This window comes from Pleurodeles waltl, chromosome 11 (genome assembly GCF_031143425.1).
Source record: "Pleurodeles waltl isolate 20211129_DDA chromosome 11, aPleWal1.hap1.20221129, whole genome shotgun sequence".
Classification (NCBI taxonomy): Eukaryota; Metazoa; Chordata; class Amphibia; order Caudata; family Salamandridae; genus Pleurodeles; species Pleurodeles waltl.
In genome coordinates, this window is record NC_090450.1 from 379,118,630 (window position 1) to 379,138,524 (window position 19,895).

Consider the following 19,895-nt stretch of genomic DNA (forward strand, 5'->3'; position numbering starts at 1 on the left):
GCAGTAACAGAAGGAAGGAAAGCCTATAAACCAAGGTAGACTGACCGTTCTTTCAGAAAATTAATGAGGATGCTCCATTGAGCCAGTGACCTAAGGCGGCAAACTGATACTCAGCGTCCCTCTCACCCATGTCGCCACTTAGGATGACCGCCCACTCCCATGAAGGAAGCCATCGATCACCATGGTTGTGTCAATCACAAGAGGGGGGGCACCACTCGAGAGCTTATCCTCCGCAGAGTATCAGTAGCAAGGAAGCCTGCATTGCTGGCAGTGTGTCTAGTATCAATCAAATGGAGTGGAGGTAAAGAGGTGGGGAGAAGTGGGACTTCAGAGGATTTAGGGAAAACCAAAGCCCAAGAACTAGAGTGTTTACAATGACCCTGCATTCACAAAAAAGTTGTGCAAGTACAGAAATTTGTGGAGCCCAAATAACAAGTTACTCACCTTTGGTAACGCCTTATCTGGTATGGACTCTATCTAGCTACAGATTACTTACCTTAGAATATTTTAAGAGGCTTCAGAATAGATATGGAATTTTTGAGCAATCCCCTTGCACGCCAGTAGGTGGCATTGTTTGGCTCTGTGCCACAGTGATGTGCACAGTGCCTATATAGGTGCCACCCCAGTGCACTGACCTTACTTTTTCACTGTTTTTCTAATCCAGAAGCACTGAGCCAAGCTGAGGAGAAATGATTGTGTCCCAAAGTGAGGTCTGAAGGATGTCTTTGATTGTAAATGACACAGTTTGCAGAACGGGGCAGATGGGAGTGCTGGTGAGGAATCTGCGGCTAGATAGAGTTTTTATCAAATAAGGTGTTACCTGATAGAGACCTCTAGCCACAGATTCATTACCTTAGAATAGATACCAAAGCAATCTATGCCCGGAGGTGTGCCTGGAGACTATGAAGCCCTGGAGGACCGAACGGGCAAAATGTCTATCATGCCAGACCTGGCTGGAAGGGCGGGAAGGCAGAAGGTAGGCAGCATGATAGTCTGCCAGATGTAAAAACGTGTCACCACCTTTGGCAAAAAAAGATGCTCGGTTCCAAGAACCAGATTTATTGGAAAGAAGGAATTGAATGGGTGTTAATGGTAAGCGCTTACAACTTTCTAAACTTCCAGGCAGACATTCGCCACAAAGAGGACAGTTTTGATTGGTTAGAGGGCAGCTGTCAAACAGCTCAAAGGTGACCATGTGAGGAAAGCAAGTACTAAATTTAGGTCCCACAGGGGCATAATGAAGGAGGTAGGAGGAAACAGGTGTTGCAAACCTTTACAGGAAATAGTCACAGCAGGTGACATAAACAAGGAAGGTTGGTCCGGCAACCACAGGAAGGTGGAAGTGGCAGAAAGGTACCCCTTAACCATGCCAAAGCAAACTCTTTCCAGGCTAGGGATATAACAAAATGCAGAGCTTCAGACAAGGGTACAGACAAAAGATCAACAGATTTGCATACACATCAAGCCACAAACTTGTCCCGTCGAAGGACATAAATCATTTTCGTGGAGGGGCACCTGGATGCCAAGATGAGATCACACACTTCAGGAAGGAGCCCGAACACTCTCAACTGTTGCAGCTCAACCTCTATAAGTGTAGGTGGAGAGTAGGTAGGTTTGGGTGCAGAACCCTCCTTGTTGCTGCAACAGATGAGCTCCTCCTGAAGTAGCAGCCTGATTAGAGGACAGGTGCTCATGCTCTGGAATTAAGAATACAAGACTCTACTTGCCCAATCCAGAAGCACCAAGATTACTTGGGCCCGGTCATTCTTTACCTTCTTGAGAACTCTAGACAGAAGTTGTATCGTAGGGAAGGCATACAGGAGTCTTGATCTCCACTGGAGAAAAAATGCCTCTCTGAGCGATAGTTGCCTTGGAAACTCCTGTGCACAGAAGTGTGCGTTCTCAGAGGTGGCAAAAAGATCTAACCAAGGGTCTCCCCACTCTCTGAAGATAACTTTCACCACGTCCGGATGGAGACACCATTCGTGATCCGCAAGACAGATGGTGGAGTTCATCTTATCTGGTGTTCACGGAACACACCAGGTGTTGAACCACCAGGAAAATGTTGTGATGTTCCAGCCATGTCCAGAGTCATGGCAGAGCCTCTTGACACAGGTTCCACGGCCCAACCCAAATGGCCTATTGTAATACCACCTGGCCGTGGTGTTGCCTGTATACACATGAACTAGCCTTCACTTCATGATAGGAAGAAAGGCTTTCAATGCCAGTCAGATAGCTCTCAGCTCCAACAGGTTGATGTGGAGCTGAGACTCTGACGGAAACCAGAGTCCTCTGATCTTCACCTCTCTCAGGTGACCAACCCAAACCAGAAGTGACGGTGATGCATCTGTCACCATTGTGAGTTCTGGGTGGGGAAGGGAGAGAGGTCTGTCACTGACACAATTGTTGTTCGTGAACTACTACTGCAGAACTTTTGTAGTTCCCCTCGATACCTGGACCACCACCATTATCTCGGTGAATATCCCAGGGGTGCTTGTAAGGGAATGCCTCCTTGGCATGGTTACCCCCTGACTTCTTGCCTTTTGCTGAAGCCAGTTATCATTGAAAGTGTGCTGGGACCCCTGCTAACCAGGCCCCAGCACCAGTATTGTGTCACTAAACTGTACCTTTGTTCCCACAATTGGCACAACCCTGGCACCCACATAAGTCCCTTGTAAATGGTACCCCTGGTACCAAGGGCCCTGATGCCAGGGAAGGTCTCTAAGGGCTGCAGCATGCCTTATGCCACCGTGGGGACCCCTCACTCAGCACATGCACACTGCCTCACAGCTTGTGTGTGTTGGTGGGGAGAAATTACTAAGTCGACATGGCACTCCCCTCAGAGTGCCATGCCCACCTCAAACTGCCTGTGGCATAGGTAAGTCACCCCTCTAGCAGGCCTTACAGCCCTAAGGCAGGGTGCACTATACCACAGGTGAGGGCATATGCACATGAACAAGTATGCCCCTACAGTGTCTAAGCAAAACCTTAGACATTGTAAGTGCAGAGTAGCCATAAAGAGTATGTGGTCTGGAAGTTTGTCAAACAGAAACTCCACAGTTCCATTATGACTACAATGAAATCTGGGAATTTTGGTATCAACCTTCTCAGCACAATAAATCCACACTGATGCCAGTGTGGAACTTATTGTAAAATGCACCCAGAGGGAATCTTAGAGATGCCACCTGAATACCAGTCCGACTCCTAGTGCTAGGCTGACCAGTTTCTGCCAGCCTGCCACAACCAGACGAATTTCTGGCCACATGCGGAGAGTGCCTTTGTCACACTGTGGCCAGGAACAAAGCCTGTACTGGGTGGAGGTGTTTCTCTCCTCCCCCTGCAGGAACGGTAACACCTGGCGGTGAGCCTCAAAGGGTCATGCCTTTTGTTACCGCACCCCAGGGCATCCCAGCTAGTGGAGATTCCCGCCCCTCCGGCCATTGCCCCCACTTTTGGCAGCAAGGCTGGAGGAGATAATCAGAAAAACAAGGAGGAGTCAACCACCAGTCAGGACAGCCCCTAAGGTGCCTGGGCTGAGGTGACCCCTGCCTTTAGAAATCCTCCATCTTAGTTTTGGAGGATTCCCCCCAATAGGATTAGGGATGTGTCCCCCTCCCCACAGCAAAGGAGGCACAAAGAGGGTGTAGCCACCCTCAAGGACAGTAGCCATTGGCTACTGCCCGCCCAGACCTAAACAACCCCCTAAATTTAGTATTTAGGGGCACCCCAGATCCCAGGAAATCAGAATCCTGCAACCTGAAGAAACAAGAAATGACTGCTGACCTACTGGCCTGCAGAGAAGACGGAAGATGACAGCTGCTTTGGCCCCAGCCCTACCGGCCTGTCTCCAACTTCGAAAACCTGCAACCAGCGACGCATCCGACAGGGACCAGCGCCTAAGTGTTTTGGGCACCTCTTTGACCTCTGCACCTGACCTGCCCAGAGCTGCTGGTGTGGTAACTTTGGGGTTGCCTTGAACTCCCAATAGTGGGCAGCCTATGCCACAAGGCTGAGACTTGTAACTGTTTTACTTACCTCACAATCTAATCTTTACTTACCTCCCCCAGGAACTGTTGATTTTTGCACTGTGTCCACTTTAAAAATAGCTTATTGCCATTTTAACAAAGACTGTATATGATAATGCTTTTATTCAAAGTTCCTAAGTTACCTATATGAAGTAACTTGCATTTTATATGTTTACTTCAAATCTTGAACCTGTGGTTCTTAAAATAAACTAAGAAAATATATTTTTCTATATAAAAACCTATTGGCCTGGATTAAGTCTTTGAGTGTGTGTTCCTCATTTATTGCCTGTGTGTGTACAACAAATGCTTAACACTACCCTCTGATAAGCCTACTGCTCGACCACACTACCACAAAATAGAGCATTAGAATTATCTAATTTTGCCACTATCTTACCTCTAAGGGGAACCCTTGGACACACTATTTCTTACTTTGAAATGGTATATACAGAGCCAACTTCCTACAATCTTTGATCGCATCCCACCTCAGAGGATGGCATTGCTTGGGAATCTATTCAAAAGGTAAGGAATCTGCAACTAGAAGTCTCTGTCAGATGTACAAGTTACTTACCTTCGGTAATGAAATATCTGGTAGTGACATATTCTAGTTGCAGATTCTTTACCAACCCACCCATCCTCCCCGCTTGCGAACTGATTTCTAGGGACAGAGATTCCTCCTTCAGGTCCTTAGCTCTGGCGCACCAATCTCAGAGTTCTTAGCAGCTCTCCGCTTGGGCATGGAAAGTCGTTAAAAGAAACTGACGTCACTGCGCTGAGGCGGCGTCTATATACTACGCTCAAAGTCATCACAGCGACTAGGACGCCAACGGAGTCGACCGACGCCACCTACCAACACGCAAGGGTATTACTTGAAGAAAAAATCTCCAGATCCAGTCGGACGACTGGGGGAAAATTCTAAGGTAAGGAATCTGCAACTAGAATATGTCTCTATCAGATATTTCTTTACCGAAGTTAAGTAACTTGTACATCTGACAGAGACTTCTAGTAGCAGATTGTAAGTACTTGTACATCAAGGCTATTATTTAACAACAGGTAATCCAGATTGTTTCCCAATTTCTTAGTAAAAGGGAGAGCCATCAAAAGCGGTAAAGATGACCCCCAACAGGTACATCTAGCTTGCACATCATAGTTTAACAGTAGAGTATACCTGGGTTATGAGATATTAGTTATTTGACTGAACTGTATTTTATCATAGGAAAGACCCGCTCTTCAAGAACCATCACTAGGCGTCCAGATCCAGCCCTGTGACTCCAGTGTGTCTCTCCTTCTCTCATCCATCCCCTTTCCCTGTGGACGTTGTGGTGGCAATTGTGTACTTAAGTGAAAGGCATGCAACGTTTAGGTGGAATTCGGAATGAGCAGCTTGGACAACTTTGTGTTTCTGTGGGATGAACAGGTTAGTGCCAAAAGAAGGCTTGGTTCCCAGTGGTGAGGCAATGGTGGCGACCAATGGTCCTGTGCATAGGAATGCCTGTGAAAGGCTTGGCCCAGGCCTGAGAAGGACATCTTTGAGGGCTTTGTTAAAGAGTAGCAAGAGTTCGGAGGAGGATACCTGTAGGAAAATGGCTCCTTGTTGCAGTTACTCCCAACTCCCCCCCCACCCCCAACTTTTTGCCTGATATTGATGCTGACTTGACTAAGAAGTGTGCTGGGATCCTGCTAACCAGGCCCCAGCCCCTGTGTTCTTTCACTAAAAATGTACCACTGTTTCCACAATTGGCACACTCCTGGCACCCAGATAAGTCCCTTGTAAAAGGTACCAGTGGTACCAAGGGCCCTGTGACCACGGAAGGTCCCTAAGGGCTGCAGCATGTGTTGTGCCATCATAAGGGACCCCTCATCTAACACATGCACACTGCATTGCAGATTGTGTGTTGGTGGGGAGAAAAAGGCAAAGTCAACATGGCATCCCCCTCAGGGTGCCATGCACACAAAACACTGTCTGTGGCATAGGTAAGTCACCCCTCTAGCAGGCCTTAAAGCGCTAAGGCAGGGTGCACTATACCACAGGTGAGGGCATAGCTGTATGAGCAATATGCCCCTACAGTGTCTAAGTCTATTCTTAGACATTGTAAGTACTGTGTGGCCATATTAATTATATGGTCTGGGAGTTTGTCAAAACAAACTCCACAGCTCCATATTGGCTACACTGAATACTGGGAAGTTTGGTACCAAACTTCTCAGAATAATAAACCCATACTAATGTCAGTGCTGGATTTATTACAAAGTGAACACAGAGAGCATCTCAGAGATGCCCCCTGTATTTTACCCAATCCTTAAGTACAGGACTGACTGGTCTGTGCCAGCCTGACACTGAGACGAGTTTCTGCCCCCCTGGGGTGAGAGCCTTTGTGCTCTCTGAGGCCAGAAACAAAGCCTGCACTGGGTGGAGGTGCTTAACACCTCCCCCTGCAGGAACTGTAACACCTAGCAGTGAGCCTCAAAGGCTCAGGGTTTGTGTTACAATGCCCCAGGGCACTCCACCTAGTGGAGATGCCCGCCCCCTGGACACAGCCCCCACTTTTGGTGGCAGGGGAGATAATGAGAAAAACAAGGAGGAGTCACCCACCAGTCAGGACAGCCCCTAAGGTGTCCTGAGCGGAGGTGACCCCTGCCTTTAGAAATCCTCCATCTTGTTTTGGAGGATTCCCCCCAATAGGATTAGGGATGTGCCCCCCTCCCCACAGGGAGGAGGCACAAAGAGGGTGTAGCCACCCTCAAGGACAGTAGCAATTGGCTACTGCCCCCAGACCTAAACACACCCCTAAATTCAGTATTTAGGGGCAAACCTGAACCCAGGCAATCAGATTCCTGCAACCTACAACAAGAAGGACTGCTGACCAGAAGGCCCCGCAGAGATGACGGAGACGACAACTGACTTGGCCCCAGCCCTACTGGCCTGTCTCCAGACATAAAGAAGCTGCCCAACGACGCATCCAGCGGTACCAACGACCTCTGAGGACTCAGAGGACTGACCTGCACCTAAAGGACCAAGAACCTCCCGAGGACAGTGGCTTTGTCCAGAAACAGCAAAAGAATTGCAACAGAGAAGCAACTTTATAGAGACTCTCACTTCCTGCCAGAAGAGTGAGTCTTCACAGTCTGCACCCGACACCCCCGGCTCGAGTTTGGAGAAACCAACACTGCAGAGAGGACTCCCAGGCGACTCCCACGACATGGACACCCTGAGTAGACCTCCCTGCACCCCCACAGCGACGCCTGCAGAGAGGATCCCCGGGTCCCTCCATTTCTCTCTATGGCAAATTCAACACCTACTTTGCACACTGCACCCGGCCACCCCTGTGCCGCTGAGGGTGTGTTTTGTGTGCATGTGTGTGTCCCCCACCCAGTGCTCTACAAAAAAAATCCTGGCCTGCTTCCCGAGGATGCAGGTACTTACCTGCTAGCAGACTGAAACCGGAGCACCCCTGTTCTCCATAGGTGCTATGTGTTTTGGGCCCTCCTTTGACCTCTGCACCTGATCGGCCCTGTGTTGCTGGTGCTGTGGTTGTGGGATTGCCTTGAACCCCCAACGGTGGGCTGCCTATGCCCAGGAGACGGAACTTGTAATAACTTTACTTACCTGAGAAACTAACTATTATTTACCTCCCCCAGGAACTGTTGATTTTTGGACAGTGTCCATTTTAAAAATAGCTTATTGCCATTTTAACCTAAACTGTGTGTACTACTGTTTTAAATCAAAGTTATCTACTTATCTGTGTGAAGTACCTTGCATTTTATGTACTTATCTCAAATTTGAATCTTGTGGTTCTAAAATAAATTAGGAAAATATATTTTTCTATATAAAACCTATTGGCCTGGAGTTAAGTCTGAGTGTGTGTTCCTCATTTATTGCCTGTGTGTGTACAACAAATGCTTAACACTACCCTCTGATAAGCCTACTGCTCGACCACACTACCACAAAATAGAGCATTAGAATTATCTACTTTTGCCACTATCAACCTCTAAGGGGAACCCTTGGACTCTGTGCACACTATTTCTCACTTTGAGATAGTATATACAGAGCCAGCATCCTACACGTGGGTACTTACCTGCCTGCAGATCTGAAACCGAGTGCCCCCAGTGTCCATAGGAGCCCATGTTAATTTTGCCTACACTTTGACCTCTGCACCCGGGCCAACCCCATTTTGCTGGTGGTGGGTGTTTGGGGTTAACTTGAACCCCAACCTGTGGGCATCCTAACCACTGGAGACTTGATCTGTAAGTGTTGTACTTATTTGTAAAACAATCTAACTCTTCTTCTCCCCAGGAACTGTTTCTGAAAACTGCAGTGTCCATTTTTTAAACAGATGATTGCCAATATTTCAAACAATGTATAACTTATTGATTTCAAACAAAGTACTGTTGATACATGTGTGAAATATGGATACTTAAATCTTGTGGTTCTAGAAATAAACTAACAAAATATATTTTTGCTATATAAAAACATTGGTCTGGAGTTAAGTCATTGAGTGTGTGCCTCTTCTGTTGTCTGTGTATGCACAACAATTGCTTTGCACTACCCTCTGATAAGCCTAACTGCTCGATCACACTACAACAAAAGGGAGCATTGGTATTATCTACTTTAGCCTCTGCGGAACCCCCGGACTCTTTGCACACTATATCTCATGAAGATACAGTATATACCAAGCCAGCTTCCTGCAGCTGGTCCTTCAGGATGCGTCGCTTTCTTGTAGCAGGGCTTCAGAAGCTGCAGACAGGCTGGTAGGGCTGGGGCCAAGTCAGTTGGTGTTGAGAGTCTTCACTGCTGGGGTCTTGCTTCTTTCCTATTTTCTTCTTGAATTCGCCAGGAATCTGGTGAGCTAGGTTCAGGGGTGCCCTTAAATCCTAGATTTAGGGGTGTTAGAGGGGTCAGAGGGCAGTAGCCAATGCTCCTGTCCATGAAGGTGCTACACCCTTCCTGTGCCCACTCCATTTGGGGCGGGGGAATCGCATTCCTAACCCTATTTGTCCCTGTCCTCCAAACCATGATGGAGGATTCTGCAGGGAGGGGGTCACTTCAGCTCTGGACACCTTAGTGGAGGTCTAACGGTAGTGGTCACTCCTCCCTGTTTTACATAATTTTCCTGCTAGACTTGTCACGGAAAGTGGGTCTTCCTCTGGGGTGCGGGCATCTCCACTAGCTGGAGTGCCCTGGGGCATTGTAATAGGAGGCCGGAGCCTTTGAGGCTCTCACACCTCCAGCCAGGGCAGGCTTTGTTTCTGGCTCCAGAGAGTTCAAAGGCTCTCACCCAATGGGGTCAGAAACTTGTCTTTTAGTGGCAGGCTGCACAGACTGGTCAACCTTACACTAAAGGCTTGGTTAAAATACAGGGGGAATCTCTAAGATGCCCTCTGGGTGCACAGTACAATAAATCCCACACTGGCATCAGTGTGGGTTTATTGTGCTGAGAAGTTTTATACCAAACTTCCCAGCCTTCAGTGAAGCCATCATGGAGGTGTGGAGTTCGTAATGACAAACTCCAAACCCATACACTTAATATCATCACACTGCACTTAAAATGCCTAAGAATCGACTTAGATGCTGTAGGGGCATATTGTTCATGCAGTTATGCCCTCACCTGTGGTGTAGTGCACCCTGCCTTAAGGCTGATGGCCTGCTAGAGGGGTGACTTACCTATGTCATAGGCAGTCATTGGTGGGCATGGCACCCCTGAAAGGGATGCCATGTTGACTTTACCTTTTTCCCCCCATTAGGACACACAGTCTGCAATGGCAGTGTGAATGTGCTTGTTGAGGAGGTCCCTTAGGTTGGCACAATACATGCTGCAGCCCTTAGGGGCCTTCCCTGGACACAGAGCCCTTAGTACCTCTGGTACCTTTTACAAGGTACTTAGCTGTGTGCCAATTTTGGGAACAATGGTACAGTTTGATAAAGTGGTGTTACACACTAGAGCTTCCTTCCTTCCTCAGGTGGTTACACCATTTCATGTAGGACAGTCCATCACTTTGCCTACCTTCTATGCACCCCCACATCCTTCCCATGAGGAAGAGAGACTCCACTGTCTGGACCCAAAAAGAGCGTTGCTGTTCTACCTCAATCGTACTAAAGATTTCCGGGTGGACGATCAACTCTTTGTTGGCTAAGTGGGTGCGAAGCACAGGGAAGGCGGTGCAAAAGCGTACCATCTCTCGATGGGTGCTTCTTTGCATCAAACTGTGCTACTCTTTGGCTAAAAAGCAACCTCCTGAAGGCTTGCATGCTCATTCTACCAAACGAACTGCTGCTTTCACTGGGTTAGAATGCTGAGTTCCTGTCCTGGATGTCTGTCAGGCAGCTACATGGGCATCCCTGCACACGCTTGCTAAGCATTACTGCCTGGATAGTCAGGTCCGTCGAGACAGCTACTTTGGTCGTTCAGTCCTGCAGGACTTTCTAGTATGATCTTGGTTCCCAGTCCACCAACGAGGATGGCATTGCCTGGGTATCTATTGTAAGGTAAGGAATCGGCAACTAGAAGTCTCTGTCAGATGTACAAGTTACTTACCTTTGGTAACAAAATATCTGGTAGAGACATATTCTAGTTGCAGATTCCTTACCGCCCACCCATCCTCCCCGCTTGCGAACTGTTTTCTAGGGAACGGGATTCCCTCTTTCAGGTCCTTAGCTCTGGCGCACCAATCTCAGTGTTCTTAGCTGCTCTGCGGTCTGGCATCACTGTGCGAGGGCGGCATCTATGTACTACTCCCGACATCATCACAACGCCTACGAAGTCAAGCGACACCACCTACCAACGCGCAAGGGTATTGCTCGAAGAAAAATCTCCGGATCCAGTCTGACGCCTGGGGGAAAATTCTAAGGTAAGGAATCTGCAACTAGAAGTCTCTATCAGATAAAAAGCACAACAATAACAAGTCAGAAAATGGACTGCCAAAAGACTGGGTAAAGACAACCATATGAAAACGTATTAAACTTTTCACCCTGATCCTTTTGATTGTACATTTAACGGTAGACGTTCTAACACTGTTATTGACTATATCCTATCATCACATAATTTTAGTGCAATCCTATCTAATTTTACAACTCACTCAATCTCAATGAGTGACCACAATGTCAAGAGCACTAATGTTTGTCTCCTGTTTAGTCTGCAGAGGTATAAAACAGTGTTTACTGTTGGTAATATTGAAATAGCTCCTAGTAATGGTCTCTCCCTATATTGGACTCAAGTTGAACCAGTCAATTTCCATAAAAGCTTGATTGAAGATCTAAGGGAGGGTCTTGATACGTGTCTGGATGATTTTTTGAACAATAATGACATTAAAGAAGCCTTCTGCCACATTTCTAGAGGGATTAAAGATCGTCTAGCCAGGGGCAAATCTCACATAATTCGTAATAGACCTGGCTGGTTCCATTCTACGTGCTCAAAGGCCCATAAGCGACTCAAAGCAACTCTTTAAAAAAAAAAAAAAAAAAAAAAAAAAACTGGCGCACCATCAAGGTCAAGGCCAGCCGATGTGAATACAGATTAGCCCTAAAATAGAGGAAAAAAAACATCTAAAAAGGAAACTTCAGAGTTACCTCTAGAAGCAAGTACAATTAAGAACTGCTCTGCCTTTTGGCATGTGGTCAATGGCCCTTTTTTAAAAGAGGATATTGCGTCCAGGTTAGAGATTGCTTTCAATGAAGCCGATTGAGTGGCTGAATTTTTTAAGTTCTATACTTCTCCTGGATTGACATCATCAAGGCGAACTATGTTATTGTTGAGGAATTACCAGGGGCCACAGCTGCTTTTGCCTTTTCTTTAGAGGAGGTCAACGGGGCCCCCTGTTACTGTCCTGGTAAGGGTGGGAAAGCGTTGGGACCACAGGGTATCCCGATTTACCTGTTTAAGGTTAATATACCATTTTTGGGACTAATACTGGCTAGGGTGCTAGGAGCCTGGTGTGGATCAGGCACTTTGAACTAATGGCCAGACTTTATGATAGTTCCCATTTATAAGAAGGGGGACCACTCAAATCTAGCATGTTACCGCCCCGTTTTCATATTAGATTCTCTGGTGAAAGTCACAGATAGACTATTACTGGGTGATACAAAATGGCTTCTGTAGGGGTATGGGGACTATCGAGCTGGGTCTTAACCTAAACCTGATACTTGGGATGTACATTCAAATTATAAAAGGGCAAGCTGTTTTAGGCATTTGTTGATTTGTCGAGTGCTTATGACTGTATGGCACACAACAAACTGTTGAAGGTACGACCAGAGCTAGGAGCCTATCAGCCGATAATTTCTTTCCTCAGAGAGAAGTGCATGAGAAGCAAGGCAAAGAGTAAATTACAGACTTATATGGAATGTACTTAAAACATTTGCCATAGAGGGGTTAGGCAGGGCCACGTTCTGACGCCAATCTTATTCACCCTCTACATTAACAATTTAGTTGCAGTTTTGACTGAGTGGTGTGGGGACCTCCCTCAGATCCCAGGCCTTCTCTATGCCAATGACACAGTGCTCATATCTTGTACTCCCCTGAGTTTACAGCAGCTATTCACATGTTTGTCAGCTACATACAAAATTTGAGTTGGAGCGTAAATTTGGGCAAAACTTTTATAATGAAATATTGGCCTAAAACTACAAAATGTTGTAATTTTAGGGTTGTTGACCTTCAATTAAGTTTTTACTATCACCTTTTCCTACCTAGGGGTCTTATTTAAGGCAACTGGCTCATGGAAACGGACTATTGATTCTTGTAGATTTCACTTTGTAAAAGCCTCATCCGCGTTACTTAATTTCGCAACTAAGCTCGGTAACAGACCCCAGAGCGAAATGGTAATCCTTTACAGGGTTGTGTGTCCGTGGCAATGTATGGGGTGGGAGTGTGGGGATATGGTAACATCAATCCCCTCCAACCGCCCAATGTTTAGGAAGATCCTTGTTTAGGAGAATCCTCGCCGTCCCAAAGGGTAGCTCTTGCCTTGTTTGCAATAAGGACTCAGCGTTCTGTTTTTAGCTGACATGATTAAAGTCCAAATGCTTTTGCTATGACTTAAGATATGGACTTGTGAGGGTACTGCCCTAAATAGAAAGATAGTCAATTACTGTCTAAAGTCAGCGCTGTTCCTACAAATCCCATGGATGAAAAGCATAAGGCACACTTGCCTGCGATTAGGTCTGCCAGAATATTTTGATAACCCTGATTCTTTATGTCACATAAACAGAAGAGAGATAAAAAAGTGCTGTATATTTTTGTATGAAGGACAAAGGCTATCCACAAAACTAGTTCAAACTGCTGTCATTAATAACCAAATGATGCCTACTTTCAATGGTATGCAACCTTATCCTAAACATGTCTTAAACCACCAACATAGGTGTGTCCTGATGGGATTTAGATTTGACATCTTCCATCAACTTGTAACTTTCCCTAAAATCAATGAATGGTCTGCTTCCTTAGCCAAATGCCTGTGTGACAGCTTACCTGGTCAATGCAATATGCACATAATGTTCTTTGCTACTTTTGATAAGAAATCAATGAAATGTTTTATTTTGCCTATTTTACAAGGCTATACATTTAAGCAATGTCACTCTGCTTGGATATTTTTTTAACAACTGACATCTTTAACGGTTTGTAATTTATAGGAAGGCTCTGCGCTCAGAGATTCCATAGCAGAAAAAAATCTAGAATCCTTCCTGGAGGTGAATTGATGATGTACTGGAGCGTAATCCGTATAAGACTGTGATGAGCGGGTTCTATCTTCCGCTACTGGAGACACAGAGTAGAAGGTACTCCCTTTATAAAACACTAACAAAGAAAAAAAAACATAACAATCCCACAAAATAGCCTGCTACCAGTCCAAAATCTCGACAGGACCTGAAGCACTGTATACATGCAACTATAGCACAATGCCTCTGCCGGACCTTGGTATGTTTTCACACCCTGGATGAAGTCTGCTTTATTCAGGGTTGTTTTTAAACTCGGCTCAGTGAAAAGCGTTCTTAAATCTAGTGAAAGGTCTCACTTGACATCCCCTTCCGAAGTCTAGCTATCTTGCTGTTCTTGCGAATCTTTTAAACCCTCACTGGTCCTTATGTGTTTGTTTCTAACTGCATGTCAACACAGTTTAATACATAATTGTCTCAAATACAAGAAAAAGAAGGAATACAGGCTGCCTTTGATACGGTTGTCCATGACGCCCTAACTCAAAGACTCCATGAAGCCGGCATACAAGGGATTGCTCTCGACTGGATTACTTCCTATCTTTAAAAAAGAGCAAATATCATCCACTCGCCCCCCTTCTCGTCCAAACCCTACCTCACAAAAGCAGGGGTCCCCCAAGGGTCAATCATCTCACCTTTGCTTTTCAACATCTACATGATATCTTTACCAGAACTGATCAATGATTTCCATCTCACATGCTACAACTATGCAGATGACACACAAATACTACTTAAATTAGAAGACCCCAAAAACATTGAAAACTCACAAATCTTCAGTTGCCCCAGAGCCGTTGATCAGTGGATGACCTGGAGCCATCCCAAACTAAAATACCTCCAAAACAGAAATACTCATATGTGGTGACTGGAAAAGTTATGACTCTCTGTGCGTCTGGCCTGACGATCTCGGACCACCTCCTCAATTATCCAAGGAAGTTAAAAACCTAGGAATCACCATGGATTCCAAATTAACTATGAATGCCCAAGTAGACAAATTAGCACGCACAAGCTTCATCACCTTAAAGACTTTACGACGCATCTTCCCCCACCTCGGATTTCCACACAAGGTGCAAGCTACCATCTCACTTGTACTATCCAAACTGGATTATGCCAATAGCCTCTACCATTGATCATCTCTATCTGTTATGAAAAAACTACAACGTATCCAGAATTCCACAGCCAGGCTACTACTGCATATAAAGCCGCAAGCCCACATCTCCCCTGCCTTGAGAGCACTACACTGGTTACCCGTTGCCAGAAGATGCACTTTCAAGCTGCTTTGTATCACCCACAAAGCTATACATGGAAAAGGACTGCTTTTTTATCAGAAAGAAAATGACCAAATACATCCAACAAAGAACCCTCCGCTCAAGACTGGCACCCCGCCTTAGAACACCACCATACAAGAAAAAGACTATAGGTGGTACATCCTTCTCCGTCCAAGCAGCCAAACTATGGAATTCATTACCCCCAACTATAAGAGCCACAGATAACTTTCTTGTCTTCAGAAAACTACTCAAGAGTTGGCTCTTTCCTTCATAACCACCTTTTTCAAACAACTATGAACTGCATATGCCTTTGTGGATAAATATTTTTTTCAGATTATATGTATATTTCTACTTATTTATAGTTTCTTTGGAAAATATGTATTGCTACTATGTCATAACAATAAAATACACACACACTCTTTAAACCTGTCTAAGTATTTTTTTACCCATGATTCTAATTATGTATTGTATGTGCATATGTGAGTGTATATATATATATATATATATATATATATATGTATGTGTATGTGTATATGTTGTTTCTGTGCTTGGCATGTTCGTGGATAATTGCATGGCTCCTGGGTTTTTTGGGTTGTTATACTAGATATCTATGAATTCCTGCTCTCATCTTATCACACTTATCTACTCATCACTCTTATGTCATCTCTCTATCAAACTATCCTCCTTTCTCACTCTGACTCATCCCAAATCCCTTCTACCACTTTCATCTCCTAAATATCTCTGCCTAAGCTCTTCCCTCCACATCTAACTCACCAAACCTCACTCTACCTCTGTGACCTCCCACACAACCCTACTAAATTCTCCTGCATTTCATCTCACCCTGCTACTATACTCTCCCTAACCCTTCCACATACTCTTCCCCCTCCACCCCCCTTTACTCATCCCAAGCCTTTGGGTTGAGTAAATGAAGGATATACTCCCAATTAACACCTCTGGATTTATTTCCTCCTCCACCCCTCCATTACTCCAGTCTAACTAACAAACTCTCATATCCGCGGCTCAAATTAACTCATCATAATACTAAAACTGTACTCATTATTTAACGATACTAATCCATCACTAATTCTTGTTGGGTTCCGGAGTAGCGTGCTACTCATCGAAAAGCGCTTCGACGCCTCGTCAGGGGTAGTAAGCGCTATATAAATACGATTACAATTACAATATCAGTAAAAATTCAGATTATGTGTATTAATCAGGCTACAGTTTATGCCATTGCTATTTTACTCCATCTTGTGCAATACCGTTATGGTGTATTTTCAAAGCACTGTTACTGTTTTTTATTGTTTCCTTTTATGAGTTTATTCCATTTTGTATAAAGCGATAATGACTATTACTCTTTTTTTCACAGTAATGAGATTGTCAAAAGATCAGAAAAAAGCTATACAGATTATAAACTGTGGATATTTCAAGAAATTTAAGCCTCATGTTTTGTGGATTAAAGAATAGAAAGCTAGTCTTAATAGAAATATGGTAACTAGATAATGAAATTAAAGTTTTTAAGATTGCAAGGATTTCGATCTGATAATACCAATATGACCCCTAGAATGCCACCACTCAGTAAGAACTTTGTATATTCAGAATGCTGATAATTTAAGAAAATGTAAACGTTTCCAATACATTCAACATTAGTTACTGTCCAATCAGATGAACCAACTTGATTAAAATAATGCTTCAAATATTATATTTGTTTTGATACCTTACTACTGCTAGCTGGCATGTAAGGAGGCAACAAAGGACCTCCACTTCTGCTAATCTTGAGCAAGTTTCTGTACAGTGCCCCAGGTGTGATTCAGGGACTTCATTTGTGTTTCCACATTTCGCCTTCAGTGTTCTTTGGCATGCCTTTTGTAGGAAGCTGGCTCTGTATATACTATATCAAAGTGAGGTATAGTGTGCACAGAGTCCAGGGGTTCTCTAGAGGCTTAGCAGAGGCTAAAGTAGCTAATACTAATGCTCTCTTTTGTGGTAGTGTGGTCGAGCAGTCCGGCTTATCAGAGGATAGTGCAAAGCATTTGGTGTACACACACAGACAATAGAAGAAGCACACGCTCAATGACTGAACTCCAGACCAATGGTTTTTCTATAGAAAAAAAATACCTTTTATTAATTTATTTTTAGAACCACAAGATTCAAGTTGCAGGTAAGTACCTTAAATGTTTCATATGTCACACAGGTATCAACAGTACTTTGAAATACGTAAGTATACAGTTTTTGAATTAGTGGCAATAATCTTTTTTTTAAATTGACACTTGGTACAATTTTCAGAAACAGTTCCTGAGGGGAAGGAATGTTAGATCGTTTTACAGGTAAGTACAACACTTACAGTTTCAGTCTCCAGGTTTTAGGAAGTCCACTGGTTGGGGTTCAATTTAACCCCAAACACCCACCACCAGCAACACGGGGCCAGCCAGGAGCAGAGGTCAAAGTTGAGCAAATTTAACGTGGGATCCTATGAAGACAGGGGATACTCGGAATCATGCCTGCCAGCAGGTAAGTACCCGCGGCTTGGAGGGCAGACTAGGTGGGATTAGAAGAGCACTGAAGGGGACACAAGTAGGCACCAAACACACACCCTCAGCGGTACAGGGGCAGCCGGGTGCAGGGTGCAAACAGGACGTTGGATTTTCAATGCTGGTATATGAGGTCCAGGGAGGTGTCTCGGGCAGACCTCCGGTCGGACGGGGGGGGGGGGGGGACGGAGGTCCTCGGGATTCCCTCTGCAGACGTCAGAGAGGAGGGGTCAAGCCAGGGTGGGCACTTGCTCGCAATCGCCTGGGAACCCTCTCTTGCTGGGTGGACCACATGGACAAAGGTCGTGGGCGTCGGGTGCACAGGGGTCAAGACTCACACATCTGGAGTGAGGTGGGAGCCCTTGATTGTAGATTTTCTTAGACAGAGCCGCTGTCCTCTGGAGTTCTTGGTCCTTTTGGGTGCAGGGCAGTCCTCTGTAGTTGGTCGCTCATGCAGCTATGCCCTCACCTGTGGTGTAATGCACCCTGCCTTAAGGCTGTAAGGCCTGCTAGAGAGGTGACTTACCTGTGCCACAGGCAGTGATTTGTGGCCATGGCACCCTGAGGGGATGCCATGTCGACTTTGTCTTTTTCTCCCCACCAGCACACACAAGCTGCAAGGCAGTGTGTATGTGCTTGGTAAGGGGTCTCCTATGGTGGCATTATACAACCTGCAGCCCTTAGAGCCCTTCTCTGGCCACAGGGCTCTTGGTACCATGGATACCTTTTACAAGGGACTTAACTGTGTGCCAGGGTTGTGTCAATTGCGGAAACAAAGGTACCGTTTTAGGGAAAGAACACTGGGGCTGGGGCCTGGTTAGCAGAGTCCCAGCACACTTTAAATATAACTAGCATCAACACTAGGCAAAGAGTGGGGGGTGGTAACCATGCCAACAGTGGCACTTCCCTACACCTTTCTTCTGTTTGCCTTCGGTGGCCCTGTGGAGAGCTGTTCTTGTGATTGAGTCTTATTCTCTTCTGATGGTGTGTCCTATCCATCTCCATCTTCTTCTTAAGATAATTGTGTTCATGCTCTCCCGCTTGCATTTAGTGAGCAGTTCCTGGGTGGAAATGGTTTGCGTCAGGAAAATGCACGAAATTCTTATTAGGCTACTGTTGTGGTCGACTGACAATTTGGTGATGTTACCTTTCATCTCCTGCCAGCATTCTGATTCACTTAAGAGTGTGGACCGAACGCAGGTCTTGTAAAGCCTCACCTTGGTGCTGCCCTGCAATGACTGCCATAGTTTGTTTACCATCATGAAGGAATTCCTGGCCTTGTTCAATCTGCTCTTGATGTGTATATATTGCACTTTAAATAGTTATCTCCGAAAAATATAATTTGTTTAAAACAGAAATTATAATGAATGGGATATTCTAAAGACTGAATGGTTTGGTGATCCATGAGCATCACATCTTAAATATTGTTGCAGAACTGGTTCCATTGACTTCCCAGTGTCTACTGAAATTGACACACATGCATGCATGGTTGAAGAAAAAGAAATACCCATGAAGTCCTCAGGTTGTATCCAAAGACCATACTGACATTTTGATTTTGTGATAGGGAAACCTGGGTCACCGTCTCTTAAGTCAAAGTCAATCTCTTCCAAGGAAGAAGAGCTTTCATAAGAGGAATGTTGACTAAAGTGCATACAGAATGGATGGATATGGCCATAAAGATCTCTATTGAGATCTGAAGGGATCATCTTGAAGTGCATTTCAGTGGAGTGATGCATTTAAATTTGTTTCTCCTTCTAGCAATTAGTAGTTTAGTGTAACTACATGTTGCAAGAATGAATCCCCCCTCCCCCGCAGGGCGATGAATCCTTTCATCCTTCCCAGGTTAAAACATCAAGTAGATTTAAAATAATTCATATTTTCACCTGTGATATACAGCTTAAAATGGAAACCATGGCGGTAAATAGTGTGGTGGTAAATATATACAGTGTGTTAAGTATGGATAGTGAACAGGCCCTCCAGGTGCTCAGGACATACTGGGAAACTGCTCACAATGGGTGCAGGCTCTCCTAGTATCGAAGATCATATCCACGAGTGCCCGTTACAAATTCACACAATTTAACTACCTCACCCCCAAAAGACTGGCGAGCATGTACCTGGGAATGGAGAGCACATGCCCCAGATGTTAATCTTGCGATGCAGATTTACTACATATTTTATGGACATGTGCCCCTGTGACTAATTTCTGGGAATCCATAACCAAGATGCTAAATGAAATCATGGAAGGGAACTTACATCAGGAGACGATACATTACATATTGGGGGTCACAAACAGAACCCCACAGCGAAAATCTACCAACAAGGTTCTAGACCTGGCACTGACTCTTGCAAAATGCTGCCTGGCAATGTGCTGGAAATCTAGCGCATC

At 45.1% G+C, this 19,895-nt stretch overlaps 1 protein-coding gene across 2 annotated transcripts in view; it reads right to left on the bottom strand.

Annotated features, from left to right (window-relative positions):
* YEATS2 (YEATS domain containing 2) overlaps window positions 1–19,895 on the bottom strand; it is a 1,667,962-nt gene that overhangs the window by 156,178 nt on the left and 1,491,889 nt on the right. The gene's annotated exons all lie outside the window — the stretch shown is intronic.